The sequence below is a fragment of the Drosophila teissieri genome, chromosome 3R, assembly GCF_016746235.2.
Source record: "Drosophila teissieri strain GT53w chromosome 3R, Prin_Dtei_1.1, whole genome shotgun sequence".
NCBI classification, from domain to species: domain Eukaryota; kingdom Metazoa; phylum Arthropoda; class Insecta; order Diptera; family Drosophilidae; genus Drosophila; species Drosophila teissieri.
In genome coordinates this window covers 3839122-3854970 of record NC_053032.1, presented here as the reverse complement: position 1 = coordinate 3854970, position 15849 = coordinate 3839122, and the positions used below count along the sequence as shown (strand labels likewise).

Here is a 15849-nt window from a genome sequence, read left to right as displayed (position 1 = left end):
TGGCGAAAGTAATTACAAATAAAATAGAAAGTGGCGAATACACCGTAGCACCAACTCACAAGGGCAAAAGTGTAATTTGGACAATATTATGTGAAATCATAAATGAAGACCAAATGTCCTTTGCAATACATGAAGAAAAGTGCACAAATTTGTTGTCAACCAACTTCAAATTTATCAAGACCCAAATGTTGTCTGTCTGGATTTCGCAATCTGGTGCGATTCTTTTTAAAAATTAATGGTGATTATGGAGCGAACGTAGATACTGATGACATACTGCCGAACGCAACAACATTAAGCCAAAATGCTGAAACAGATGCACAAGAAAAGCGGATAATGATCTCCAAGGATATCAAGGAAGCTGTGGATACTGCTGGGTTATCGGCAACGATTGATATGTGGACAGCTCAGAATTTTTTTGGGTGTCACTCTGAATTATTTAAAAGGCTTTAAAATGAGTGATATTATTCTGGGTTTAAAGTCGATGGACTTTGAAAAACCGACAGGTGAAAATATTCTTAGCAAACTGAAAACTATTTTTGCCCAAATTGATGTTGGGAATATTGCCAATATTAAACTCATAACAGATATGATATCAATTATAAAGAAAGGAGGAGAAATTTTAACACTGACAGTTTTTGGCGTTTTGTGGGCGTAGCAAAAAGACTTGAAAAATCCAGAGAAAATTTACAAGATTAACAAAAATGTGAAAAAATATCAAAAAAAATTTCCAAAGTGTGGGCTTGGCAGTATTGGGCGGTTTGTGGGCTTTAGAGTGGGCGTGGCAACAACCTTACGCTGCGTCTATGTCTCTAGAACCTGTATGCCCAAGCGTCGTAGATTCTGTCGACTGAAATGTGGGAAAATTTCCAGTGAAATGGAAAATTTTGTGGGATTTGGAAATGTAAATGTGGTATCAAATGTGGGAAGTATGTTTTTTTTATTTATTTTGAATTTAAACGAATATTTAGAGCATATGATGGATTATAAACAGAATTTCGTGTGAATTTAATCTGTGTCCATATTACTATCCGAATCATTGTTTTTGCTATTGCCGGCTATTTGGGTTGACGTTGTACTTATCATTGGCAGCAATTTGGCGCAATAGCTCCGGTTTATATTGCAGAAATTTATGGAATTCGATGCACGACAAAGGGAAATTACATTTCACCATTATAATTGCTTTTAAAGTGTCCACTTTCAATGTGGATTTTTCGGCTGTCCAAGTGTTGGTCATTTTAAAAAAAACCCGCTCAACAAATGCAGATGTCGGGGGCAAGCACAGGGCGAATTCCTTGAATTCACAATACTCCTCAGACAACCCAACGATTCGGAGTCGACACTTTGTCAGCATTCCATTGATCTATTTTGTCAACCGTGCAATAGTTTTTCACATACGAGTATTGAAGGTGGACTTTCGGAAATGTGGGATATTTCACGGGTTTCGGGAAGTTCCTGTGGGAGAGGAAAAACGCTTACAAGTGTGGGAAAAACATACACGATGTGGGACATCTACGACACTTATGTATGTCTAATCTCAATCTTATAGCTTTTGTAGTTCCTGAGATCTCGACGTTCATACGAACGGACAGACGGACATTGTCAGATCGACTCGGCCATTAATCCTGATAAAGAATATGTATATATACTTTATATGGGTGGAAACGCCTTCTTCTACCTGTTACATACTTTTCAACGAATCTAGTATACCCTCTTACTCTACAAGTAACGTGTATAACAAGAGAGAATGCTACAATCGAGTTTCCCAAATAAAACTCGTTACTCAGCTAGTGAAGGAGAAATTTTAAAACTGACAGTTTTTGGTGGTTTATGGGCGTTAGGGTGGGCGTGGTTAAAAGATTTTTGGAAAATCGGGAAAAAATTTACATGACTAACAAAAATTTCATAAAATATCAAGACAGACATGGCCATGACTCCGCTATTGATCCTGATCAAGAATATGTATACTTTGCTTCCTTCTGCCTGTACATACTTTTCAACGAATCACGTATACCCTTCTTCTCTACGGGTAACGGGTAAAAACAGATTAAATGCTTGGGAAGTTTGAGATTTGGAATTTGTATTAAATGTTGTATTCTAAAGCTGGAATATTGTTGTGTGCGACCAAAATATAGGTTGCCTGGGTAGAGCAAACCTCACTAGTTTCCAGAAGCAGGCTGTGTGGTTACACAGGACTTGGACTATAATAAACACGGCAAGGTGATGGGCGGAAAAAGGAAGGGCCCCCTTATGCATATGAAAAGCGCGTTGACAGTGCACTTTGCTAACTTAATTTTAGTGGCGACGTGCCTACAAAATCCACATATATGTACATATGTCCTCGAAACGAGAGGCTGGATGCGGCTGCAATTTAAAGTCAAGGCCTGAAGGGGACTCACTTGAATCATTCGCCTTTGTTTCGATGCGAGTGCTATGGAAGGCTAAAGGATATACATTTATTCAGAACGAGTTACATTTATTAGTAACGTTCCTGCCAATAGTATTGGTACGTCTTTATATTTTATAAATTTACTACTTGTGGAGCACGGTTTTGAAATTTGTAGTTATTAGAGCGTGGTTCCGAAGCTCGAATGCACAAATTCGACGACTCTACAGTCTGCGTGTTTAATATCAATCTTCTAATTCTTTTGGATCCCGAGATCTCATACGGACATGGCGTTAAAGTGGGCGTTAAAAAATTGTTTTTTGGTATACCGACAGAAAATGGAAAGACAAATAGTAATACGAAAAAAAAGAGAGAACGCTATAATCGAGTTCCACGACTATCTGATACCCGTGGCTAGTGGAAGTGCGAAGGAGACTCATCAACACTGACGACCACTCTAACGCTCACAAGCCGCACAAAAGTAGCACGCCCACACTCTTAAAAAAGTTTTTAATTTTTTTTCATTTAATTCTTTTTCTTTCCTATTTTCCTTTTCTGAGTATCAGCTACTAAATCGGGAGCGCAAATGTTTTCTTATAAAGTTTTCTTATTTTTAGTTAGTAATGTTTGTAAAAAGATTAAAACATCTTCCTATGTTGGGTATAATTGCATAAAAGAAACACGAGACACAAAGCACGAAATATATTATTTCTATGAAACTCAATACTTGGCTTATGAGTCCCATCAGCCGAGCGAGTACAATCAAAGTGAAATACAACTTTTTCAATTGATCTGTAACCAGCGACTTATCTATCTTATTTATTTCTCTGAACTAACCAACTGTGTTAACAATGTTTTTATTTCTCCAGTGTCAGTTTATGTGGTCGCTGCTGTCTTCACTCGGGTGTGGCTTAATTTGCGGTTCAATGTACAATTGATTATAAGCGATGCGATTCATTTTGCGAGTTTCCATACCTCTGGCAATTTGCTAACATGTGATGCGTATTACACCAGTTGTTCTCGAACTTGGCCTGGAATTTTCATGCAACCGTGTCGTATAAGTTTCAATTTAACTTTGTGTTTATAATTGATAACCTTATACCCCGCACAATGAGATCCTTGAATATTATTTACAAGAGCATCACTGTTGAAACAAGCCGTAAAGGACTATATAAAATAAGATAATTCTAAAAATTGTGAAAGGGATGACTTCCGGATGTTACTGGCGCCAAACCAATCTTTCCATGACCGCAAACGCAATTTTCTCGAAATGTTTTCAAATTTGTAGGTGATATCAGAAAGACTACTGAACGGATTTTAATCATCTAGCATTCATTTTAAAGAGTATTAAAAATTGTTTTATATGGACTAAAGATTTTAAAAACAAAACTTTTTTAAGTTAGGGTTAATTTTTGAATTTCTGTTTATTGCCAACAAAAAAAACATCTCTTGTAAAAAAATGTTCGGATTGTAGACTTTAGACTAAAATTGTCACTTACACAAATTATGATGTCGGCGGCGATATGACTAACAAGATCCTCGTAAAAAAAATTATTTTTTCTCTAAAGGAAGTTTCTTCCTGGCCTGATGTTGCCACGCCCAATCTAACGAACACAAACCGCGAAAAACTGTCATGTCCAAACTTGCGATGCGTCTATGTCTCTGGAATCTGCATGGTCGGAAACGCTTCCTTTTGCCTATTACATACTTTTCTACGAATCTAGTATACCCTTCTACTCTACGAGTAACGGGTATAAAACTATATATATATAATATATGTGTAATATATATATACATATACATATATGTGTAAAAATAGAAGTAATAAACTCTTAATAACTTTGACATACATTTATGGATGTCGTGATATTAATAAAATATCGTATCGTTGATATTTTTTGTATCAAAACAAAATGATGATAATATTTAAAATATCACAAAAAATATCGACATATTTGATTTTTTTTTTCCAAATAGAATTTTTTTTTCCCACAATAAATAAAATTAAAGTGTCTTATTAACTTTATTTTTATACCCGTTGCTCGTAGAGTAAAAGGGTATACTAGATTCGTTGAAAAGTATGTAACAGGCAGAAGGAAGTGTTTCCGACCATATAAAGTATATATATTCTTTACCAGGTCCGTATGAACGTCGAGATCTCTGGAACTACAAAAGCTAGAAAGTTGAGATTAAGCATACAGACTCCAGAGACATAGACGCAGTCTATGTCGATTAGTGTTGCCACGCCCACTATAGCGTTCTCTCTTGTTCTTATTTAAATTCATGGATTTTCTATTTATAATGCAGATAATAATACCTTGTGTTTATATAAATTTCATATTATAATGCTACCAGTACTTAGAATTAAGTGATTTTAGGAAGACTCGTTGTGTTATATGTGTTTGTAGAGTTTTCAGTTGTATTAATAATTCGGTCGCAAAGTTTGCACTTTGCAGTCCCGTTTTTTTTATCAGTGTAATTGGATTTTATGTTCATTTTAATACGTGCACTTTTACTCGGTATCGCAAATCAGAGTGAACGAAGAGAAAATATCAAAAAAAAATGTCGCAATATCGATATTTGTTCAAAAAAAAAATAGCACGATATAAATATATCATTTTCACGAAAAATGTCGATATATTGATATTTTGATATATTATCAACAACCTTACATACATTGTCAAATCGACAAACGTCCATATCTGATTCTTAATTTTAAGTAGTCATTAACCATGGATAACAACACTCCAGAACTACTAGAAAGCGAATGCGTAACTTCTGGTTCCAACAAGATTGCCCGATCTGACCCCACACAGTGGCGCCTTAGATACTTTAGGTGTACAAAAATCATAACTCTTGAACCAGTTGAGATATTTTCATAATTTTTTTTTTTTTAATGAAAGGTAATTTTAGTACCTTTCGATTACGTAGTTATACAATATGGTGCGATAAATAGTAGATTTTATACACGATAATTAATGTTTTTGGAGGCAGTTTTCTAAATTTGTATCCAATTTCGACAAATACTTTTCATTTGTTTTCTCTGAAAATGCTAGTATGGTACATATTTAATGTTTTAAAAACAAAAAAAAATAAATTTCAAAGAAAAACAAAATTTATAATTTGTATATTTTGTTTTGTCAATTTTTCATCAATTTTTACTTTTTTTGACACTTTTTTGCACTTTTTGTTCGAAATAATCATTCCATTTTACATTTTACATTCATTTAATACTTTTGAAGAATAGTTAATCATTATACATTTATTTAAAATCATTACAAAGTCAGGGATTGAAAAACAAGCGGCCAATACAGGAAAAAATGTATGCCCGCCATACAATTTCGTACTGCGAAGCAACTGCGCTTGTAGCAGAATTTGCACTAAGCCGCGCGTTTTTTACGCTGAGTTAAAAGTATCTTTTGCCTGGGAAATTCGAGGTGGGACGTGGGGGGACCCGATCTTTTGATTCTGATAAAGAACATATTCAAGAACAACACCTCATACTCCAAACCCAGGGAATGGTAGGGAATCGATTTATATAATCCATCAAAGTTGAAAAATATGTGAAAATTAGTACTTCGGCAAAGAATATTATACATTTATTCTACCTTGGTTTTACCGAGATTTGATGACCCTTTCCATAGAGACCATAACCAAGCCGGCCGATTACATATTTTACCTAAAAAACGACCGCAAAGTCAGAATTTGCTACAAAAAATACAATACAATACATTTAATACAAAATAGGTTCAACTTTGAACACGTGTAACTTCTGAAATACTGAACCGATTTGAATTATTTTTTGTATTCAACCCTTTTGAACTATTACCTGTCGAATGCGATATCCACGCAACGATCAGCTGTCATCAAAAATTTTAATTAAATTTAGCATTTGTATCTAATGCGCCACTGTGCGCCACCCGACTTTTATTTGTGGGGATTTTTGAAATCTAGAGTGTACATCAACAAGTCAAGGACTTCGACTTTGACTCAACTCAAGGCGAACATCGAACGTGAAATAGCGGCGATACCTAAAGCTACGCTAGAAAAAGTAATGAAAAATGCCGAAAAAAGAGAAGATTTTGTCATCAGGGAAAAAGGCGAGCACTTGAGCCAAATAATATTTTTAATGTTAATAATATTAATCTCCTTGAATTAAAATAAATGCCCGAGCCAAAAAATAACAAATTGTCTTTTCCTTAACAATTTTATTTACGAATCACACGGGTCACATGTAGATGGCCCACCCGGTAAACATATGTACATATGTATATACATATATATATTTATAAGTATATATATATATATGTATATATATATATAATTATATATATAATATAATTATATGTATGTATTTATTTATATAGATATATATATTTATATTTATTTGCGACCATATAAAGTATATATATTCTAGATCGATCTGGCCATGTCCGTCTGTCTGTCCGTATGAGCGTCGAGATCTCAGGAACTATAAAAGCTAGAATGTTGAGATTCAGCATGCATACTGCAGAGACATAGAAGCAGCGCAAGTTTGTCGGTTAGTGTTGCCACGCCCACTCTAACGCCCACAAACCGCCAAAACCTGCCAGTGTCAAAGACTCTCCTTTGCACTTTAAATAGCTGAGTAACGGGTATCAGATAATCGGGGATCTCGACTATAGCGTTCTCTCTTGTTTTTATACCCGTTACTCGTAGAGTAAAAGGGTATACTAGATTCGTTGAAAAGTATGTAACAGGCAAAAGGAAGCGTTTCCGACCATATAAATTCTTGATCAGGATCAATAGCCGAGTCGATCTGGCCATGTCCGTCTGTCCGTCCGTCTGTCTGTCCGTATGAACGTCGAGATCTCAGGAACTACAAAAGGTAGAAAGTTGAGATTAAGCATACTGACTCCTGAGACATAAACGCAGCGCAAGTTTGTCGATTCATGTTGCCACGCCCACTCTAACGCCCACAAAATGTTTTGATATTTTTTCATTTTTGTATTAGTCTTACAAATTTCTAACGATTTGCCAAAAAACTTTTTGCCACGCCCACTCTAACGCCCACAAACCGAAAAAACTGTCAGTGCTGAAGACTCCTTCGCATTTTCACTAGCTGAGTAACGGGTATCAGATAGTCGGGGAACTCGACTATAGCGTTCTCTCTTGTTTTTAACTATGTTGCCACGAGCACTCTATCGCCAACAAACCACCCAAAACTGCCACGCCCCCACTTTTGAAAATTTTTTTTTTCTTTTTTTTTATTACTTCTGTAAATTTATATCGATTATCTACAATTTTTTTTGTCATGCCCACTTTAACGCCCACAAACCGCAAAAGTTTGTCAGTGTTGAAGAGTCTCCTTCTCACTTCCAATAGCTGAGTAACGGGTATCAGATAATCGGGGATCTCGACTATACCGTTCTCTCTTGGTTTCTAATGTTTTCCAATAATTTTACAACTTTTCCGTTTAGAAATATCTCTCAGTCAAAGTAATCATTTTTCTTGGCGTGTGGGTGCAACACCTAAAAACGATAATGTTCATGTTCTCTTAACCGCGACATTTTCGGTCGCAAGTATAAGTTCCACTAATGCACATTTTTCCACTAATGATAGGCATTGCGGTGCGAAGTAGTCTAAGGCAGTCGTGAAACCTTGTAAGTGTTGTGCTGGTTTTCTCAACCCTTAAAGATTTACAAGCCCAAAACCACCGTGAATTTCAAACACACCCTTGCTATTCACTTCGCAAAGTATTTTTACCTGCTATGCCTTCATAATAGAAGGCAGGCCAGGCAAATGTGTAATACAGCAAGAAACGCATAGCGCATAAGTCACGTTGTGCAGAGACTTATTTATCCTCGAACAAAAATCGAGGAGGATGAGCACGTGCAGGATAGAAAAACATTTGAAGCGTGTTGGTTTTTTATTTATTCGTGTTTTACTTGCTGGCTTTCGTGTTATACAAGTTGTCATTCATTTGCTTGACGACTTTTGTTTTCTGGTCATCAGCCTACCTTGACAGACGTCTCACTTGGCGCAAGCACATTGAAGCCAACAAAACCCACTCAAAACTCAAAGCCCACACCCTGCACTGGCTGATCAACGCACATTCCCCGCTAATCCTGGACCACAAGGAACTACTCTACAACTGTACTAAAACCAATTTGGACCTATGGCTCTTAGCTGTGGGGCAATACCTGTAATAGCAATAGGATATCGTCCAACGAGCTCAATCAAAGATCCTCAGAACTATCACCGGGGCACCGTAGTATTCTACCCTTCTACCCTTATAGTTTCTAAAATCTCAACGTTTATGCGGATACAAAGACGGACACGGCTAAATCAACATCAACAGTGAAACTGATGAAGAATATTTACACCTTATAGATACGGAAATACCATTTTCCTTTTACGCTACGAGAAATGGTAATTAGAAATTGTTTAAAATGGTAGGTAGGCGTGTTGAAATATTTAATAAATACTTTATAAACAACACCATTTACATATTTGCTAAATCTGCCCCATGCTTTATGTTACTTTAGCAATCATATAAGGCTGCAGCTGCAGGCACGTGCCCATTCCAGTTTCCCCTTCGACTTTAACATTGATTGCTACTGTTAATTATTTTGCATTACACACTAAAAATATTTTAAATAAAATAAAATAAATAATTTGAGGTGGCCAAGCGGAAGCACGGAAAATCGTAATGGGAAATGAATAAGCAAATTGAGCTTAATGCGGATGACACACCATGCGAAGTTGCTAAGAGGTCGCACTAACGGAATAATATTTATTGATTGCTGATATTTGATTACTCGTTACTTGATTACTCAGCGGCCAATTAAATGATATGGAGATTGGAGGGAGGGAGTTTGCAAATGCTGTTTAGCATAAAAATGTTTCAGCAATTGCTCAAAGTCAACGAGCAAACAAATTAATTATAGGCGTCAGCACATCGATCGAGTAGATGAATGAGGCCCAGTAAAGTTATTGTTTTCGGAATCGCTGCTAAACAAATTATTTACTTTGAACCATTTTTAAGATGTGACAGTTTTAAAGGGGGCCAAGTTTGGAGCTCTTTTCGTATTCGATATCTTGGCTCTTTTTTTTACTTAAAAATGCGTAGCTTGTTACCACCTTCGTGCCATATCTATGAGTAATATCTTTCCTTATTCACTATTCTTTCGTTAGAATAATATTTGAATTTCAAGGTTGAATCTCAATTGTTGCGTGCATGAGGAAATTTCTATAAACCTTGAAAAGCACATAAATCGAGACTAGTATTGGGCCCTCAAGGAAATGCTTAACCTTTTTGTGTTGTTTTTTATTGCTTGCGCACGCTTAGTCAATGATCGAGAGGTCAAAATATTAAAGCTATTTGGTGCCCGAACAAAATATAGATTGTGATGATTGAGTATTTTAATGTATATAGATGCTGATCAATTTCTATAGTCAGAGTAATCCATCAATATTAAAGGCTTTACAGATGTTTCTGTTTTTTTTTTGAAAAAACAAGATTCTATAAACTATATTAAAACAAGAGAGAACGCTATAGTCGAGTTCCCCGACTATCTGATACCCGTTACTCAGCTAGTGGAAGTGCAAAGGAGAGTTTTTGGCGGTTTGTGGGCGGTAGAGTGGGCGTGGCAAAAAGTTTTTTGGGAAATCGATAAAAATTTACAAGACTAATACAAAAATGAAAAAATATCAAAACATTTTTCAAAAGTGTTGGCGTGGCAGTTTTAGGCGGTTTGTGGGCGTTAGAGTGGGCGTGGCAACATGAATCGACAAACTTGCGCTGCGTCTATGTCCCTGGAGTCTGTATCCTTAATCTCAACTTTCTAGCTTTTGTAGTTCCTGAGATCTCGACGTTCATACGGACGGACAGACAGACAGACAGACGGACGGACGGACGGACAGACGGACATGGCCAGATCAACTCGGCTACTGATCCTGATCAAGAATATATATACTTTATATGGTCGGAAACGCTTCCTTCTGCCTGTTACATACTTTCCAACGAATCTAGTATACCCTTTTACTCTACGAGTAACGGGTATAATTACAAGACTAACAAAAATGTGAAAAAATATCGAAACATTTTTCAAAAATGTGGTCGTGGCAGTTTTTGGGCGTTAGTGTGGGCGTGGCAACATTAATCTACAAACTTGCGCTGCGTCTATGTCTCTGGAGTCTGTATGCTTAATCTCAACTTTCTAGCTTTTGTAGTTCCTGGGATCTCGACGTTTATACGGACGGACAGACGGACATGGCCAGATCGACTTGGGTATTGATCCTAATCAAGAATATATTATCTTTATATGGTCGGAAACGCTTCCTTCTGCCTGTTACATACTTTTTAACGAATCTAGCTACAAAAAAACATTACAATTGTGCAATTAATTTTCAGTTTCCTAAAGTTTTACATTTCTTTGGTTTCCGTTTGATTTTTCCCGACGGGCCTCATTAGCAAAGGCAACGGAAACACACTGGTGCACTTTAAATTTTTAGAATTTGACCCTTAGCCTTTACTTTTAATTCTAAGTGCTTAAAATGTTCTATTGGATTTTTAAAATGTTTACCTATGTATATTATGTGCGCGTTTTTTATTTAATCCAACAAGGTTTAGGTAAAACTAAAGTCAGTGGCTTGTGTTACTTACTGTTTGTACCAAGCGTAATTAGCTTCCTTTCTTATTTTTCGTTTATTTGCTTTGTTTTTTATTTATAAACGTTTTGAAATTATAATGAGTTTTAACTTCGTAAATATGCAATTTCACTGAAAATACTTTATTCTATGCCCGCATTTTGCAGTCGTTTAGTAACGGCACATATGTATATATATTTTAATTATTTGTACATTTAATTGTTTTCTTTTTTCACTTTATTGTTTCTTGCTTTACACTTTTATTGCACCTGACAACTGCTCTTGCGTATTTAACATTATTCAACCAATACTTTTTGCGTCCCTTTTTAGTTTAAGGTAATATTTTTAATTTATTAATTTCGAATCTATTTTCCGAAATTTTTTATTTTTGAGAGTATTTATCGTGTTTTATTTTTTTGGAAGAGTCGAGACAGTCGAAAGCGAACGCATCGCGGCGAATGTTTATAACAAACTGATTGGGGGATTTTCCAAACTGGTCCATTCAGTCAGAGAAGTAAGTGGAAAACAGCAGCAGCTACTTCGTAGTCGGCATCACACAGTTCTCTCTGAGTTTCACGCCACGAGTTGTAACATGCTCTCTTGTGCAAAATAGTGGGAAATTTTCCTGCCTTTGTATTTTAAATTCGTCGTGGAAAAGCTTTTGTTTTCCCCCTACATTTTATTTTTTTCTAGGTTTTCTCACTTGAGCATTTGCTACGTGACTTGTCGTTAAGTCAGGAACCTTTATACTTTAGGATGATAAACCAATTTGCCTACCTAAATGATAATAAGTATTTGAGCTTTGAGCCTATGCTTTTGCGCTATAGTCGAGTTCCCCGAATATCAGATACCCGTTACTCAGCTAGTGGCAGTGCGAAGCAGAAATTTTAACACTGACAGTTTCTGGCGGCTTGTGGGCGTTTGAGTAGGCGTGGCAAAGAGTTTTTTGGCAAATTGATAGAAATTTAAAAGACTAACATAAATGTGAAAAAATTTCAAAACCTTTTTAAAAAATGTATGCCTCACAGTTTTGGACGGTCTGTGGGCGTTAGGGTAGGCGTGGCAACTTTTGGAATCAAACTTGCGCTGCGGACAGACATTGCCAATTCGACTTGGCTATTGATCCTAATCCAGAATATATATACTTTATATGGTCGGAAACGCTTCCTTCTGCCTTTTACATCCTTTTCAACGAATCTAGTATACCCTTTTACTGCGCGCAGCTGACAAAGCTAACAGCTATAAGCTTTATATGCGATCGCAGTGAGCAGGACTTAGCATAAATCTCAGCGCTGCTGCCCTAAATTCTTGGCAGGAGGTGCCGGAATCTGGGTGAATGTCACACCCATGGCTTGCAAGGGGGAAAAAAAGGTGCCCAAGTCAAAGAGCTGACCAATAGCCATCCCCACCGCTCTGCGGCGCACCAGAATCTCGGGGCTCTAGCGGTATAACTCCCACTTGCTGTCACGGGGAAACCCCTGGCCACCAATGGACCTCTCACTGCTTAGCTACCCACACCTACCCTTTAGTGGGCGGAGGGCACCACGCGTAGCAGCAAAAACTGCACCCGAGTTAAAAATCCAAGCTGCGTCTGACCCATAGTAAGCGGCTGCCTGGTCTGTGTCTGTACCACAATGGTCGGCAGTACTACCAACCTGGCAGAAGGTATAAAATGCAGCCTCCGCATTCGGCCGAAATGCAAATAAAAAGGAATGTCTTCGAATGTCTACTACATGTAGCAGCCTCATTAATGGAAATCCACCCGCGGATGATCCCGCGGTCAGGGAAAGGATTCTGGAGGCCCTAAGAAACGTTCCAGCAAACAAGAAAGTGACGGTGGCTGACTTGGCCGCCACTGACGATACAGCGACAAGCCACAAGGTCTTCTATCCTCAACCCGGGTTGCACTTCGGAGCCACATAAGAACCAGGAGTACGGGGACACCCATACCCCCAAGAGAGCAGTAAGCGAGACCAGCCCAAACAGCCAAAGGTGCATACTGCGTGAAGCTCCGCAGATAAGGAGCAGCAAACCCCGAGAGTGTGAAAAAAGGAGCACGCAACGCAAACCGATATGTCGCTGTCGCTTGATCGTAAAACAATCGGGCAATGTATTGTCAACAAAAGTTGTTGACTTTTCACGACTCCAAAGGACGCTCTAAGGGCTCTTGTTTTTATACCCGTTACTGGTAGAGCAAGCAGGTTTTACATTTAATGTTAAGAAAAAAAACTAAACCGAATCCTAGTAAGATAAAGGCTCTTTCTATTTTGTCATCACCAACATCTGTGACGCAGGTTTGGCATCATATTTCAGACAGTTTGTCCCATTTAAGATATTTGTTTGGAGCGTAAGGAGGAGCGTAAGCAAATTTCACAAAAAAAATATAAACTATTGACGAATGATCCCGTGCGGATAATTTTTGACCCTGCACTCCAAATCGAACTGAATAATTGAATATTTTAGCAAGAGTACAACAGCATCAGAACCAAAATATCTCTCGTATGAGCTAGAAACTTTAGGGGTTTATAATGCAGTGAAACACTACAGACATTATCAACAATATAGGGAATTTGTTGTTGATCCCAAGTGTGCATAATTAGTGGGCGTACTTACAGGCATTTAGTGTTGAGTATAGAAAGGGTAGTCAAATGGCTCATGTGTGACTTTTTATCGCGAAACCCGAGGTTCGTGTAGATCTAGCAGAAATAACGAATATTTGAACGAGAACAGCAAAGTGATAATGACATATTAAAAATCATTGGCCTTTTAAATAGCGAAGACATGGAGACAGAGGTAATAAGAACTTAAAAAATTAGAGCTGGATTCCTATATCGCAAGATCTTCAAAAAACTAAATCTAGTCTTACAATCTCCTATCAAAGTGCAAATTAACTAAGTTGTATTCTGACAGTCTTATCTTTTCATTGTGTATACAGAGACTTCATAAAAGTCGATGATGTAAATTATGTTATTAGTACGATCCTATAGATTGGTTAGCCTAATTGGGTGACTTTTGGGAGGTTCCACGCAGCAGTCCGTGAATGGCAGGCCTGGCGAGTATTCGGTGGTTATGGTTTCTGACGCACGGGATTGCAGGTTGTAGATCCAAATGTAAAATTAACGTTAACCTCCATCGATGACCTGGAGGATTCACAAGCCCACCCATCCAATGGTCGTTCGGTCCCCCAAGACCCTTATTGTCAGAACGACCCCATGCTCGTCTAAGCTACCATATCGTGGAATCCTCCTAGCTGCGGCAAGACTGGTAACTTAAAACATTATAAGGCTTTTATTACTGGCTAAAAACATGGAGTATATATCGGAACATATAACCTAACTAAACATGTAGGATATTAATAGTAAAATGGAATAAAATTTGACATGAGATAACAAATATTTAACAGTATTCTACCTCCGTGGCGGCGCCTTTAAAATTTTATGAAATAATTATGTGAAAAGTTAATATTGACTTAGACATACGATTTTGGTGTGACGTAAAGAAATGGTAACATTATCGTATAAAGTTCCTTCCCTTTTTTTTACTTTTTCTTCTACCTTTGGTTTACTTTTTAGGGTCAAACATATCTTTTCCACGAGAATCATAACTTGATGCTCTGGATTAAATTTAAAATCTTGGTAATTATACCCGTACTTGTAGAGTAAAAGGGTATACTAGATTTGTTGAAAAGTATTTAACAGGCAGAAGGAAGCGTTTCCGACCATATAAAGTGTATATATTCTTGATCAGGATCAATAGCCGAGTCGATCTGGCCATGTCCATCTTTCCGTCCGTATGAACGTCGGAAAAGCTAGAAAGTTGATATTAAGCATGCAGACTCCAGCGACATAGATGGAGCGCAAGTTTGTCTCGGCGATTGATAAAAAGTTCAAAAATTAAGCATTTACGGAATTGGAATGGAGATTTTAGCTGCAACGGGACGAAGTTCCAAAAACGACAAGAGAAAAAGCTCAATGTACCGTCGCCGTTTGAGTTTTTTTCGTGGAGCAATTTCAGTTGAGCCGATCTGCTGCGCCGCTGTCGACTTTTTGCCTAAATTGGCAATATGATTTAATCGCAGAATTATCGAAAAACAAGAGAGAACGCTATAGTCGAGTTCCCCGACTATCTGATACCCGTTACTCAGCTAGTGAAAGTGCGAAGGAGTCTTCAGCACTGACCGTTTTTGGCGGTTTGTGGGCGCTAGAGTGGGCGTGGCAAAAAGTTTTTTGGCAAATCGATAGAAATTTATAAGACTACAAAAATGAAAAAATATCAAAACATTTTTCGAAAGTGTGGGCGTGGCAGTGTTGGGCGTTAGAGTGGGCGTGGCAATATGAATCGACAAACTTTCGCTGCGGGTATGTCTCTGGAGTCTGTATGCTTAATCTCTACTTTCCAGCTTTTATAGTTCCTGAGATCTCGACGTTCATACGGATAGATAGACGGGCAGACGGACATGACCAGATCGGCCCAGTTATTGATGCTGATCAAAAATATATATGTATTAACTTATACATTCTACACCCACAACTTTCCAACCACACTACACTATGGTAAAAACTCACACACACACAATAATGTCTAAGTACAAAATGAAATCAAAGATCGAGAGCCCTTCGATTAACCTAGACTCTGTGGCGAGCGAACGTCCCCCTAAATATTCGATTACTTGCGAGCCAACTAAAATAAGAAAAACTTCCGCCCACGCAATTGTCTCAGGATTCTCCAATTTGTCCAACTTTTTGGGAGCTCCTCTCTCCAAAGGCTCTAGTTCTTCCTTTATTAAAATTAATAAAAACGTTTAATAATACATAAAACACCAACTGTGTTCTTTA

General features: G+C 37.5%; 1 protein-coding gene across 2 annotated transcripts in view; it reads right to left on the bottom strand.

Moving 5' to 3' along the window:
• Window positions 1–11473, bottom strand: part of LOC122622193 (D(2) dopamine receptor A) — a 43113-nt gene extending 31640 nt beyond the window's left edge. For both annotated transcript variants that reach the window (XM_043800443.1, XM_043800444.1), the window contains exon 1: window positions 11031–11473. The gene's annotated coding sequence lies outside the window, so the exon portion shown is untranslated. The remainder of the gene's footprint in view (window positions 1–11030) is intronic.
• Window positions 11474–15849: the final 4376 nt, after the last annotated feature.